The sequence below is a fragment of the Eptesicus fuscus genome, chromosome 14 (assembly GCF_027574615.1).
Source record: "Eptesicus fuscus isolate TK198812 chromosome 14, DD_ASM_mEF_20220401, whole genome shotgun sequence".
NCBI classification, from domain to species: Eukaryota; Metazoa; Chordata; class Mammalia; order Chiroptera; family Vespertilionidae; genus Eptesicus; species Eptesicus fuscus.
The window spans coordinates 18346459-18362481 of NC_072486.1; positions in this window are offsets into that span (position 1 = coordinate 18346459).

Below are 16023 nucleotides of genomic sequence, written 5' to 3' on the forward strand. Positions count from 1 at the left end.
CATGGTATAAATGTACCACAGCTTTTTTATCCACTTGTATACTGATGGGCACTTAGACTGGTTTGCAGATCTTAGCTATTGTAAATTGTGCTGCTATGAACATAGGGGTGCATATATTCTTTCTGATAAGTGTTTCCTATTTCTTAGGGTATAGTCCTAGAAGTGGGATCACTGGGTCAAATGGCAGTTCTACTTTTAATTATTTGAGGAAACTCCATACTGCTTTCCATAATGGCTGCAGCAGTCTGCATTCCCACCAGCAATATACTAGAGTTCCCTTTTCTCCACCCTTGCCAGTGTCATTTGTTGATTTGTTGATGGTAGCCTTTCTGACAGGTATGAGGTGGTACCTCACTGTCATTTTAATTTGCATCTCTCTGATGATTAGTGACTTTGAGCATTTTTTCATATGTCTTTTGGCCTTCTATATGTCCACTTTGGAGAAATGTCTAGGTCCTTTGCCCATTTTTTAATTGGATTGTTTGTTTTCCTTTTGTTAGGTTTATGTATTTTGGAAATTAACCCCTTATCAGATGTATCATTGGCAAATATGTGCTCCATGCAGTGAGCTCCCTTTTCATTTTGTTGATGGTTTCTTTTGCTGTGCAGAAGCTTTTAGCATTTTTCTGTTCTTACACTATAAAAATTTGCAATTCTGCGATCCCAGCTCTCAAAGTGTGGGGAAAGAGATGGCAAATAACAGTTACATACTATGTAAAAGTGTTTTAATAGAATAATGCACATGGTAAAAGGGAGGTATAAAAAGACATTACTCTGGCATTACAGAAAGGCTTTAGAGAAGGAATGATTGAGTTTTGACTTGAGATTTGACTTGAAGTATGACTAGAATGAATTATTTAGGCAAGATGGCCAAGCAAAGGGATCAGAGTATGTAAAAACTAAAAGCAGTGAGTATGGCATTCTTGACAAACAGTTCTGTGTAATAGGATGCATGGAAGAAAATAGTGAATTTGAAACTAGATGTCATCTGATCTTTGATTTTTATTCAGCAAGATCTGACCTGAGAGTCTGGAGGTTTTAAATAATAAAGGATACCTCAATCAAGATTGCATTTCTAAAAGTTTACTCGTCTTATTGGTATAGATCATCTGCAGAGGTATCATTTAAAATGTGTAGGTCTAGATAATGGTTCCATAAAAGTACTAAGAAAAAAGTAGTCAAAATAAACTTTTTATAGAACTTTGGGAATTGACCAAAGGCTTAGAGCAATACTAAGAGCATTTATTCAAGGAAAATGGATGATGTGGGAGTGATCAGCAACATGGCTAAATAAGACATTTCTCATTGTATCCCCTAGCCAACAATTTGGCATCCATCCACAGCTAAAAGCTTCCAGAGAGCTATTGAATCCAGCACCATATGCCAAGGACCTGAGAGGAGTTCTCATTTACTCATGCATTGGGTAAGAGGTGTATGGACCTAGGTCATGCTGTGGACCCTGCAGTAGCCTGTGAGCTGGATCTAGCTACTTGCAGTATCTTTTCTCCACATTTTTCTCCTGGATAACACTATTTTAGACAATTATTAATGGACAAATGAGCTTTTGTGAAAGTCTAATAGTATAGCAGAGAATTTCCAGCACATAATTAACATAGAAAAATCACAACTTTGGATGCATTGGAGAGGTAAGGGGAACACTTTGACTTTATTCATGTCATCTCACCCAAGGTAGCACAACTCAATGCAAAGAAAAACCTTCTTGACCCAAAATTTCTTCCAAAGGACAATGTAATTCTGCCACAAAGTTCCATTTCTCTGTTTTCCCATCCAGAATATTGGGTTGTGAGCTGCAACACCTCAGACTATACAGCCCATCCGTGTCAACACCTCCCTCAACCTGCTCAGATTCTGACTGTCCACTGATGGCGACCCACCTTGCATAGAAACCCTGTTTAGTACTCTTGGGCTCTAACAACTCGTGCTGGGCTGTCCTTCTACATAAATTCCCTCCTCACCTTGTTTGGATTCTAATTGCAAACAACAGACTGTCTTACATGCTTTGACATCTACCTTACCCATCTTGGGCTCTGATATCTCACACCAGGCTGTCCCTCCCCAGGAACACACTCCTCGCTCTGCTCTTTCTCTGACTCCCCACATTGGAACATTGCCCTGTGTGAATCCCTCCCCTTTCACTCAGGCCCTGACACTCTGTGTGGGACAGTTCTTCTACATGGAAGCCCTCTCACTTTTCTGAGGCTCTGACACTTCATTCCAGGATGACAATCTAAACGCAGTAGAACTTGGACAATATTTACAAGTGGGCAAACCCCTCACTTTGGTCTCTGACACCCCTCCCCACTATGAGCCTCAGGTCTCCTGTTACAATGCTGATATAACTACTTACCTTGTTCTAAACTAACGCTTTCAGAACTAAATTATTCAATTAGATAAATAAAGGGAAAAGAAGATAAGGGAAAGAAGACTGGAAAAGATAAAGAGGAAAATGAAGTACTTGCCATAGCCGTTTGGGACTAGTAGGAGGAATCAGAGGTGTTATTTCCATTTCAGACAGATTCATACCTGAATAAACTGAATTGCATCCCCCACAACTGCATATGTTAAAGCCTTAGCCTCCAATGTGGCTCACTTGGAGATAAGGCCTTTAATGAAGTATTGAAGTTAAATGAAGTCATAAGATTGAAGCCGTAATCTAAATGAACTGGTGTCCTTATAAGTACCATTGGATATATTATCTATAAACTAGATATATCAGTATTAATTAATGTGGCCTTGGAGGATGCCATTTGAGAAAATGTATTGGGATAAAATTCATATAATGTAAAGTTCACCATATTAAAATGTACACATCAATAATGTTCAGTATATTCAAAGACTAGTACAAACATCACTACACTCTAACTTTAGAGCATTTCATCACCCCAAAAAGAAATTCCATACCCATGAGGCAGGCATGACCCTTCTATCCCTCCTCCCCACCAAGACAGCAACCACTAACTTACTGTTTTTTCTTTAAATTTGTCTTTTCTGGATATTTCATAAAAATGGAGCCATAAAAAAATGTGGTATTTTGTGACTAGTTTCTTTTAGCTAAATGTTTTCAAAGCTTATGTATGTCATAGCATGTATTGGCACTTAATTCTTTTTGTTGCCAAAAAAATCTCCCATTATAGGAATATACCACATTTTGTTTATGCATTCATTAGTTAATGGACATTTGGTTTGTTTCCACATTTTGACTATTATAAATAGTACTTCTATGGAATTCATGTAGAAATTTTTGTGTGGACATATCTTTTTCACACGTTGAGATTTATATTAATCTGTTCAAGCTGCCATAGTAGTATATGACAAACTGGTTGGCTTAAACAACAGCAGTATATTTTCTCACCGTTTTGGTGTCTAGAATTCTCAGATCAAGGTGCTGGTAGGGTTGGTTTCTGGTAAAAATCTCTCCTCACTTGCAGATGGCTACCTTCTCATTATGTCCTCACACAGCTTTCTTTCTGTGCACATACCCTCCCAAAGTTTCTTTTTCTTCTTATAAGGACACCAGTCCCTTTAGATTAAGGCCTCATTTTTATGACCTTATATAACTGTAAGTACTTCATTAAAGGCCTTATCTCCAGGGTGTCGCATATTGGGGGTTAGGGCTTCAAGATACGCATTTGGGGGACCCAATTTAGTTCATAGCATTCCACCTTCTACCCCCCCACCCCCCAAATTTGTGTTCTTCTTACAAGCAAAATACATTCACCTTATTCCGGAAGTCCCTAAAGTCTTAACTCATTCCAGCATTAACTCCAAGTCCAAAGTTTCATCTAAATATCTAAATTAAGTATAAGTGAAGATCAATGTATGATTTCATTCTGAAGCAAGCTTATAAAGGAAAAAGGGGTGTTAGGTCCCAAGCAATTCAAAAGCCCAGCAAGGCAAATTTCATTAGATGTTACAGCTTCAATAATTCTCTTCGACAAGATGCTCTATCCTCTGGGCCCACTGCAGTGGTGGCCTCACCTTCTTGGTCCACTGGAGTGGCGTTTCATATTCAGAACCCACAGGGCAGCAGCCCTGTCCCTTTGGTTCTGGTTGGTGGTCCTGCCTTCTCAGTCATGGGCTGTGGCCTTGCCCCTGAGGCCCTGAGCAGGAACATTCTAGCCTGCTGAAACCAATGAGGTGGCCCCACCTTCCGTAACCTAGGAAGAGGCAGCCTTGCCCCACCCAATCATGTGCACTTTGGGTGTTTGATGGCAGTAAATTAGTTACAACTCAGTCCATAACAGGTACATACCTAGGAGAGGAATCTCCGAGTCATAACGGTAGCCCTATGTTTAACCTTTTGAGTAACTTCGACTCTTTCCCAACATAGCTGAGCAGTTCTCTAGCCTCAGCAATGAATGAGGGCTCCAGTTTCTCTACATCTTTAATGGTACCTCTTATTGTTTGAGTCCTGTCATTTTAAAATAAGTCTTGAGCACACTCACTGACATCATCGTTTTAACCACAAGCTCTCACATTCTTTCCTCTGCCCTTCACTCTTTGCCTTTCTCTATCATTCCTTTTCATCAGACAGTAAGTGCCAGCTTACTCCCAGAAAGCAAAACATGAAAAGGACCTCATTAAGCTATTTAGGGTTTTTTATTTTTTTCTAAAAAGCTTCTCTTTAGCCTTATGACATTTGCCATCACTTAGTTAATTTGGTTTTGCAAGACAGGCCTTCCGAAGCTGGTTTGTTTTGCTGAAACACTTTCCCTCCTGTTTCTTTCCAGGGAGTTTCTGATTGCCTCAAGTTCAGCTAAGTGAGCCTCAGCCAAGGACTGTCTATGTCAGAGCAGGTACACATGAGGAGAAAAGTATGTCTTTTAAAATTAATATGAGTAATTAATAAAATAGCACAAATTATCTAATTGCTTAGTAATTTATACTGTTTACATAGCAAATTAACTCATGGTTTAAAAACAAATTTATGCCCTTATAATAACCTTTTCACAGGCACCAATCTGGGACACATCTAAATGCCAAGGGAAAAATAAAGGAGGTAGAACAAATATTTTTTATTCAGTTAACTGTGAATTTTCTTAATAGCCCAAGTAAAACTGGTGCTTCTGGTTTCCAGCTGTGTAGTTCCTGTCTGTAATTTTTTGTTAAATGCTTCTATTTTGGTTCACAGTGGTCGCATAAACCTGGGATATCCTCTTTAACTTTCAGTTGAAGATTATCACTATCAGACTGGAATTACATCATAAAGGACTATTGACTGATTCATTAGAGCGGGTGTTATAATGTGTCTTTAATTCATAAAATACAGTTACTGTGAAGCCAGAGCTTCAGAGTTTTTCTGATACACACATTTTTCCATGGAAACAAAGATGATCTTGTCATTTTGTAATTTACTAGACTGAAGTCATTCCCAGGCAAAGCATATATTTGAAAAAGTCAGCAGATGCTTACAACAGGCAGAACAAATTCCAAGCCAAAATAAGGACTTTACAAATGTCTAAAATTGTAGTCTTTATCTCTAAGGCAGGTGTTTCAAAACTGGACTGGTCCCAAATCTATTTCTTTTTTCTTTTTGGTCATTGTTTTCTAGAGAAGTTGAAAAGGATGTTAAAGATAAGGCAGGTGTTAAGATAAGATTCCTCACCAGGAATGACTCATTAACAGCCAATCAGGGATTTTGTGTCTGTGAACATGACTGGGGTGGTGTCTTGGCTGTGATTATGAAAACTCCCTTTAGTTCAGAGAAAACAATATTTTTAAACAAACATTTGAAATAATTCCCACTTTAATGGGAATAAAGTCTGCGTAGCCACTTGTATCAGTTAGATACAAAAGAATTCATTACTAGGACACACTATAAAGTTAGCAGCTCTAATTTCAACTTTGCTAATTATGTGAAGGAATATGATATCCCTAATATTTAAAATTTTATAGGATGATAAATTAATCTTAGTACATCTATATTAAACATGTCAAATGAATTATTAAAACTATAATAATGAATGAGTCAGTAGCAAGAGGGAATAGGCATGGAGTTTAAGATGTTCCACACTAGTGTCTTTCAGAGCTATGTTATTGTTCCTGGGAAGAAAATGGATTAATAAATAATACAAAGACAGGAGTTTATTGGCCCTTTTGTCATTTACCTCCTCGGGGAATTATGGCAAGAAACAGTTGCCCTTGTTAACCTGTGAACATTTTTCACTCCCTTAGGTCATTGACTCTGGCTCAGGAGTCCAATTTTCCTTTCATTCATTAACCACATTGGGAAGCAGAGTTCCTAACCCTTTCCAGTCTAAATGTGGAACAATCACATCCCCTCACAATCAACTGCCAGTGTGCTGGGACCTTTACGTTTCACTGTGCTCTCACAGTGACGCAAGTTTTTAACAATTGAAGGATATTAACTCAAAAACTTGTTTTCTAATTGGAGGAGCTCAAGGGATTTTAAATAAATGAACTTGTATAAACTGGAAGCTCGTACATGTGCCTTTGCAATTATTTTTGTTCAAATTAGGGAAGAGGGCACTGCTAATCTCAGAAAGCAGATTTCAGAAATTATTTTAGCTATGAAGCCAACTTTGGATAACAGAACTGAGCAGTTTTGAATTGTCTGAATAGCTTGAAAAGATACAACCTTGTCTTCTATCTTAGTAAATATATCATATATTCAGAACAATGTTATTTTATTATTTAAATACATGCACTTTTTATTAATCCCCTGGATTATTTCATTTTATTAGACTCATTAGAAAGAAGTAAAAGAAATATCTAGTGGAATGCTAGACTTTTGCGTGACCTTTTTCACTTTCCTCTAGTTTGTATAACTTGTGAATTAAAAAAACACACGAAGTATTCATTTACAAAAATTATGTTCAAAATTTGTTAGAACTATTTTTTATTGTATTGATTTACATGATTGTGGGGGAATGGATAGAATATTTCTGTAAGAAGTGTAATTGTAATTTATCTTCTGGATATGGGGCTACATCTCCTTTTAGAGAGTTGCTAGCTACCTGGATTATTCCAAATACCTTTGCTTCCTCTTGATTAGCCAGAGCAGGAGATAGGAGGGTCTAGTTCCCGTGAAGTTTACAATTAGTCACCCAGACAGATCCCCTGGGTATCATTCTGCTTCTTACATTCAGTTACTTGGATGTATCTTCTATGATAGCTTGTCTATAAGTGTTTTGTTCCATGTAATGCATGTCAATCTGATTCCACCTGCTTTCTATTTTACAGAAATTCTGTTAATTTCTAATCCACCCATGCAGCATTGCTATATTAAGCATGGTTGGTACCTTTTGAGTCATGCCCTGAATAGTCTGTTTCTATAAGTATTTGGCCAGACAGATGCTGCTTTCATTTTTAATGCTGTTGGGTTTAATTATCAATTTAAAACTAGTTTGTCTTCTCTTTTAAGGGATTTACTCAGGAATCAAACCAGAAGTATTTTATTAGTCTGACATTTTATCTGTTTATTGACTTTATTAATTGTCTGTTGTTGTCATCTGAGCACCATGATATAAAATCATTTTCTTGTTTGAAGTTGTATAGAAAGATCTTGCTGTCAGGAACATAAGACTTTTATTTTTACTACAAGAGATTGAAGAGTGTAATTTTTTTTCTCTTCTCTCTTTTTTTCTTTATGTAACACTAGAGGCCCAGTGCATGATTAAATCATGCACGTGTAGGGTCCCCTACACGCTTTTGCTTTCGATCACGGGGGAGCTGGGTGCCTGTCCGCTGGTGCACCAGGTGCGGCGGAGGCTTCTGAAAGGCCTGGTGCCTGAGCGGACAGGCACCCAGCTCCCCCACTTTTGATGGTCTGCGGCGGGATGTGAGCTCGCTGCCCCAGAGGCTCCTTCTGTGCCGCAGCACAGCCATGGCGCAGACGCTGAGCTCGCGTCGCCGCCGGCCCAATCAGCCACCCCGGCCACCCTGAGTCCCCCTCCCCCCCATGCCTCCTGGCCAATCGTGGGCATAGCGAAGGTATGGTCAATTTGCATATTTGTCTATTATTAGGTAGGATGGCAGTGCACATTACTGAAGAAATTTGGAACATGTTAACTCTATGCAAATTACTGTGTCAACTTTATCTAAAAATTTGGGATTACAGAAATTTTTGATAGTTAATTATTTAAAGGAAGCAATAAAGGAAATGCATTTACACTTTCTCAGTCTTTTTTTAAAAAGAACTGTGGCTTATCAAATTTTGATGTCTGAAATGATTTGTTTGACAAAGAAGATTTTACCAGACTTATGTAATGGAGATAGTTTGATCTGGACTACAGTGTTTGAAGAGAACATAAACATGGCTTTCTAGGTAATTAGAAAAGGCCTTCAGGAAATAAGATGTGTCTCTTTCTATCCTCTACATTTTCTCCACCACAGAATAAAAAGCCTTTAGAAATTTTTTATTTTATCTAATCTGACTCCACACAATGAGCTACTGAACTGAGTGTCCCCTCATCCACAGTCCGTTTTCCTGCAGTACTTTGCCCACTAACCCATCTGGAACTTTAGTCACTTGCCAAAGTCCTTCTCCTTCTTAAAGATGTTCTGACCCACCTCTGAGTTTTCATTTCCTCCTACTCTACCCAAGTGATGAGCCTTCCCTTTCAGATGTCAAACCCACCTACACTGCTGAGATAAAATATATGCAATAATCTTGCTTCACTGCTAACCATTCACCAAGGTAAAAATGAATTTTCATATTTCAATCTCAAGTATCAGAAGAATCAATTTTCAACTGAAAAAATTATATCCCCTTTTTATATTGTTATTTTAAAAAATATTTAGTGTTGAAAGTATTATATATGTTCCCTTTTTCCTCCCATTGACCCCTCTAGCCCACCCTGCTTCCCACCTCAGGTCTTCACCCTCTGTTGTCTGTGTCCATGGGTTATGCATACATGCATACAAGTTCTTTGGTTGATCTCTTCCCACTCACCCACCCAGCCCCACCTTCCCTCTGAGATTGGACAGTCTGTTCCATGCTTCTGTGTCTCTGGATCTATTTTTTTCAACAGTTTATTTTGTTCATTAGATTCCACATATCCCCTTTTTAAATGTATTACTGCTCTAGCAAATGTATCAACTTGGACACAAAAAATATTTAATTTTAGTCTCAACAATTCTTACAACTTCTTTAGTACACACACACACACACACACAAACACACGCGCGCGCACACACACACACACCACATCTAAACACATATTATGTTCATGATAAAATATATCCAAATGGCCATTTTCTGTATATTAATTTATGAAAAATTATAGTATCATGTTCCTGAATTACTTGAAGACAGGATCCCTGAGTATTTTTCATTCATGCCTTTTATTTTAAGTCTCATTTTTATAATTTTTATATCATTGATTGCTTATAAACTAGTCATATAATTATACTAGAGGCACGGTGCACAAATTCATGCATGGGTAGGGTCCCTCAGCCTGGCCAGTGATCTAGGGCTATCAGGGGGCTGGCCGGCTAGGGGGAGGGGCCGTGGGAGGTTGGCCAGCAGTGGGGGAGGGGCTGTGGGAGGTTGGCCAGCCAGCCCTGCCCCCATTGGGCTGATTGGCCAGCCACAGTGCCCGTCATAGCGACCAGTCGTTCCGGTTGCTTGGCTTTTATCCTATCTAATAAAAGAGTAATATTCAAATTGACCATCACACCAAGATACAAGATGGCTGCCCCCATGTGGTAAAAAATGGCTGCCCCCATGTGGACACAAGATGGCTGCTACAAGATGGCTGCCACAAGAAGGCCTGCAGGGAGGGCATTTGTGGGAAGTTAGGGGTGACCAGGCCAGCAGAGGAGGGCAGTTGGGGGTAACCAGGCCAGCAGCGGAGGGCAGTTGGGGGAAACCCAGGCCTGCAGGGGAGGGCAGTTGTGGGGGACTAGGCCTGCAGGGGAGGGCACTTGGGGGGGACAAGGCCTGCAGGGGAGGGCAGTTGGGGGGACCAGGCCTGCAGGGAAGGGCAATTGTGGGCGATCAAGCAAGCAGGGAGGGCAGTTGGGAGAGACCAGGTCAGCAGGGGAGGGCAGTTGGGGGGAAACAGGCCTGCAGTGGAGGGCAGTTGTGAGGGGGACCAGGCCTGCAGTGGAAGGCAGTTGTGGGGGACCAGGCCTGCAGTGGAAGGCAGTTGTGGGGGGACCAGGCCTGCAGTGGAAGGCAGTTGTGGGAAACCAGGCCTACAGTGGAGGACAGTTGAGGGGGACCCAGGCCTGCAGGGGAGGGTAGTTGGGGGGACCAGGCCAGCAGGGGAGGGCAGATGGGGGGGACCAGGCCTGCAGGGGAGGGCAGTTGGGGGGGACCAGGCCTGCAGGGGAGGGCAGTTGGGGGGGGGGACAAGGCCTGCATAGGAGGACAGTTGGGGGGGACCCAGGCCTGCAGGGGAGGGCAGTGGGGAGCCAGCAGTCCTGGGAGCCAGTGGGATCGGGCCCAAACAGGTGGTCGGAAATTTCTCAAGGGGTCCCAGATTGGAGTAGGTGCAGGTTGGGCTGAGGGACACCCCCCATCCCCGGTGTGCACAAATTTCATGCACCGGTCCTCTAGAGTGAGTGTGTGTGTGTGTGTGTGTGTGTGTGTGTGTATTCACTACTGAATATTTTCATATATCCCCATCTTACCTAATAGCTGGGCATAAATCACATATCTGTACTTATAAGGACACTGTATTTTAGTGTTAAGAGACAAAGAATAAGTAATAAATGTAATAATTGAGTAAATAAAATAATGTTATTATGTAATCTGGGATTTTACTGATTTGAAAGTTAATAAGATTAAGACCCTGTTATCTGTTTATGTTTGCTGACAGAAGACATGAGATTCTTAGGTCAGAGACAAGGTTCTCTCTTATGCACATCAGCAATATAAACATTAGCATATTTTGCATGAGAATTGTGCAGATGGCACCAGATGGATGCTGTGCACACAGCAGAGTTGTATCACAACTGAGGGAAACTGAGTGAGGTGAAAAGCACCACTTTATAACAAGCAATAAGCAAGTCTTTTCTTTGGCTCAGAAAGAGACATGAACTTCTCTCTTGAGATTGCTTGCTAGAAGCACAATTCTTAGAAATGTCCCAGTTAAAGACCTATCAGCACTTTGTATTCTTGGTATACACAGTCAGATGTGTAGAAGCACAAGTAAACTGTGAAGCTGATTTTCCAAAAGATGAAAGGTGATATCTGCTATGGAATGAAGAATAAAGTAGATTAAGGTCACGGGAGGCAGGAGAAAGGACAGTAATTTGTAATGTAAAGAGGATAGGCTAGGTTATGCTGTAGTAAAAAACAGTTACAAATTTTAGTGGTTAATAGTGACAGGTATTTTTGTTTCACTTACCACACATGTCCACCATCAGTTGGCAGGAACTTTGTTCATGGCAGTCATCTTTCCTCTTGTAAACAGATTAATGGAGCAAGAACAGCATTTTCTTAGGCATAATATTGGGTGCAAAAGGACTATAGCAAGCCACAACCTATCAAAGTTTCTTTGTCACTTATATCTCATTAGCAAATGCAAGTCAAATGGCAAAGGCCAACCTTACATTAAGGAGAGGAAGTAGATACTGATAATAAAATCTACCACAGTAGTCTTCATTGAAAATGTGAAATTTGAGCAAATATTTGGAAGAAATGGGTAACCTAATGGTTGTACAAGGAAAGAAATTCTATGCAGAAAGAAAAACTAGAAAAAAGACGAAGTTGGCAGTGTGCCAAGGATGTTGGAAGCCAATCAGTGAGGATGGAGCAGAGCAGAAGAGGGGCGATGATTCCTCTGGGCAAATAGAGAAGACCTTATAAACCAGTGTTAAGGACTCTGTGTTATCCTCTAAGTGAAACAGGTAATCACTAATCTTCTGGGACTAAACTGTAGGAGAGAAAGATAGAAGCTTTTTTTGTTGTTGTTAAAAGCTACATCACTCATACAAACTAGTGAAATAAAAGCTACATCACTCATACAAACTAGGTGAAATGGTGGCTTAGACCAGGTGGTAGTAGGTACTATCTTGAAGAAATAAGTGCTAGATATATTTTGAAGGTAACACCAATAGGATTTTGATAGAATGGATATGGAGGCAGAGGCAGGGAGAAAAAGAGAATAAGGAGAGGCTTGTATAACACTTGAAAAGTTTGTATTATGAAAGGTTATATGTGCTGTAAAATTCACATTAAATTCATACTAATCTCCTTTATTTTTAAGATATTTTTCCTGCTTTTTTTCTATCAGTTTCTGAAGGTCAGTTCCTCAAAATCTCCCAATATGATTGTGCAAAAGAATTTAGAATTGTCATATATTCCTGTTGTGTTGATGATTTCATCATTATGAAATGTTTTTCTCTGTCAAGTTATACTTCCTGCTTTAAAGTATCTTTTATCAGATATCAGTATGGCCATATAAGATTCAAACCCGGGACCCTTCGGTCTGCAGGCCGATGCTCTATCCACTGAACCAAACCAGTTAGGGCCTTGGCTGCTTTTAAGATAATCTCTTAGACTTTGGTTTTCAACGATTTTCCTGGGCCATAAGGTATGGTTTTTATTGCATATATCCTACTTAGAGTATGTAAAATTTAATACCTAATTTCAATTATTGCATTTTCTAGTTCTGGAATTTCCGTTTGATTCTAATTTATACATTCCACTTCTATAGTGAAGTTATACATTTTGTACTTTTTTCTTGAGCATAAAAACCATATTTTAAAATTCATATCAGGTAAATCCAATATCTGGGTCACTTATGTATCTGTTTCTATTATCTGGGGGCATTTTCTCCGGATTTTCAATTATTTGGCATGCCTGGGTATTTTTCATTGTATCTTGTATATAAAAATTCATGGAGTCTTTTTCTTATACTAGAGATTTAATCTTTACCTTGCATAAAATTAGACTATGAGTTGGTTAAATTGTTTCCATTAAAAATTAAGATAATTTTTATTTCAATGTTTTTGAAGGTTGGCTTATTTCTGGTGTGCTTTTAAACCTAGGAAAGATCTTTTATAAGAGCCTCAGTTTATGAGGGCCCTTTCTCCTTGGTGGACACTAAATTTTAATTTCTTTCTCTCTGTAACATTATGAGACAGAATAAATGTGTTTTAATTATTATCAGTTCTTTTCTTTTAAATTTGGCCCACACAAGAGTGGCTTAGGAATTAGAAAAATCCCTTAAGGGGAAAGTGTTACAGAGAATATTGAGCTCGTTTATCTGTGATTTTTTTTGTTATCTGGGAACTTGGAATCTCAAATTTTGGCTGTCTTGGTGGTCTTGAATTCCAAATTTTGTTTCCTGAACCCAATTTGATTGCTTGAACCTATAGCCTGATATTTTTGGCGACTCTATGCTTAGTGCTTTGAATTACCAAATGTCTCCAGGGGAAAATTGCAGTGGCAATCTATGACTTAATCTTGATACTTTTCTAGGTCTTCTTGGTGGTTTTCCAAACCCTCCAATTGGCCGTTTTTATTTTTGTGTTTTGTGTGTTATTCCGTTTTTTTTTTTTAATTTTTTATTTTCAATAGTTAGCCTAAGCAGCAGACTCATACAACCTACTTTGTACAAGAATCTATTCAGCAATTGTTGCCAAGTTTACTAAATTGTATTTTTTAAGTATTCCTTTTGAAATCCGCCTTTTTTCTATGTACCATCCTCTGGAACCTCAACTGCTCTGCAAAATTTCCCTAATATTAGCTATAGTAATACTATACTCTCTATGTTTCTTTGGATCCTGTTTGGCATACAGTTTTATTATGTTATCTATTTAACTTGTACTTATATTTTCTCTCTAACAAAATTCTATATCCCTAATGGAAACCATGACTTTTGTCGTTATTTTTCATACTACTCCTGTGAGCAGAGTGCCGGATTTATTGTTGCATTGAATAATTTTTTTTGTTGAATTTAATTGGGGCATGAGTTGAAAGAAAGAAATTGGAAAAAGAGAGAATATCACTCCAGTTTAAAAAGTCGAGAAGACATATATAGGGATTCATGGTTCTTAAAATTGTGTTTTCTAGAAAACGTTTTATTTTTGTTCTCTTTGATCACCAGAAGATGTAAAATGTGAAGTCTAGTAAAATAGATCATTTATTTTATTTATCCCAGAAGACAGACGATACTTCCAAATCACATGTTTATTAATTTCTGAGACCAATTATATCTTATATACGAAGCATTAGCCTGCGCTAACATAATGAGAGCCATTGCACTATAAAAATTGCATTAACATCTTTTTTTACTTAAAAACAATTGATTTTATAGTTTGGTTTTATGATTAAAATTTTCAGGCTCTTTAGTAAGTAAGAGAGATCACTTAGAGAAGGCATACACTGTGAAAGCCTCTCTTTAAGGACCTCTTGCCTGCCCTGGTCAATTAGACCATTCTTAATACAATTCCTGGTTTGTTAAACCAGGAGATTTACTTGTAACCAAACTTTGTCTAGCTGTGTCTCAGTTGTCTAATACTAGTTTTAACAAACTCCATATAAGCACTGGAACATATTTTTTTTCCTTATACTTTGTACACTGACTTTACATACATATATTTGCTTTCAGATTCTTTCCACAGAGTGCTCAAGTTCAAGTTTCTGCTTAGGATATCTTTATAGTTCTAGCGATCCTTTATAATAAAAGGCTAATATGCAAATTGTCCCCTTGGTAGTTTGAGGAGAGACTGGGAGTTTGATAACTCGCTATGACACGTGCTGACCACCAGGAGGCAGCGTGGAACATGGTGGGTGACCAGCGGCAGCAGCAGGGAGCGAGGGAAGGAGGAGGTGGGGAGGCCAGCAGCAGGGAACCTCATCGGCTCTGATCACTCTGATCACTGGCCAGGCCTAAGGACGCTATCTGTGCATGAATTTCATGCACCAGGCCTCTAGTTGATAATATAAACCTATTACCAAGACAATATAATGGTTACTTAGAAATCTCTCTCTCTCTAGCTCATAGGGGATATGTTGGCCACAGCACAGCCTCAAAACAAACAAACATTCATTAAAAGAGATAAATGAAGTCTATCCAAGGAAAAGTATATAGGACACTGTAAATAGCAATTGAAACACTGTATACTGACTGGTCTAGTAGAAGTCTTAGGTTTGGAATGACAGTGAATCAGGATATAAAATAGACTTCAGCCAGCACCAAGTTGGCTTAGCCTTAAAAAAAAATGAACACAATATTATCTGTCAAAGGTGTGGTTAACATAAAAACATTTTAGTACCAATAGCATTAAATAAGGCATTCATAAATTTTATTAGTCAAAATGTTGAAAACAATAAAATGCTCTTCACTAGCCAACATAATATTTATGTTACTGTTATTGAAAATTATAAAAATATTTGTCCATTTTGAATCTCTCTTTCATTGTAATCATTCCGAGAAAGTGTTTCTGTGCTTGGGTCTGAAGATATTATGGGTGGCTGAATAATCTACTTATTATTTGATGAAATTCTTTTGGAAGTCTTCCCAGTATTAGGTTACAACTGTTCTATAAGAAGGAACTTATAGAAAAGCCAATTAGTTTGCCAGGCTCCATAAGTATTTTAAAGCTGGTATTTAAGAGAGGCCCATGGCTACTTTGATTTCACAAATTTCACTAGGTGATAATTTTCCAGCCATCAGAATTAATGAAAATTCAGGAAATGTCAAACTTCAGGGAATATAAAATCTCACATAAGAACATTTTAGAAGGACTATCCAGTAACCTTCCCAAGTAACAAATCAGGCCTTTCTTTATACACATTAGAGGGAGAAGAGAGGGTAGAAGGTGGTGGTAGAGATGGTAAGCAAAACTGGATCTAAAGCTCTGGCAGAGTATTTTGCTTCTCCATTGCCCCTGGACATAGATTAGTCTCATGAATTAACGAATCATCTCACACAATCTGTAAGAATGAAATACATGCTAGATCTCTTGTGGAACATAGTAATTAGAAAGGAGGATGGAAGAGCAGACAGAGGAAGTAAGAGTGAAGCCTGCCAACTTCACAGTGTAAGATGATGCAGATGTCCACTCATGACCTTTCATAAG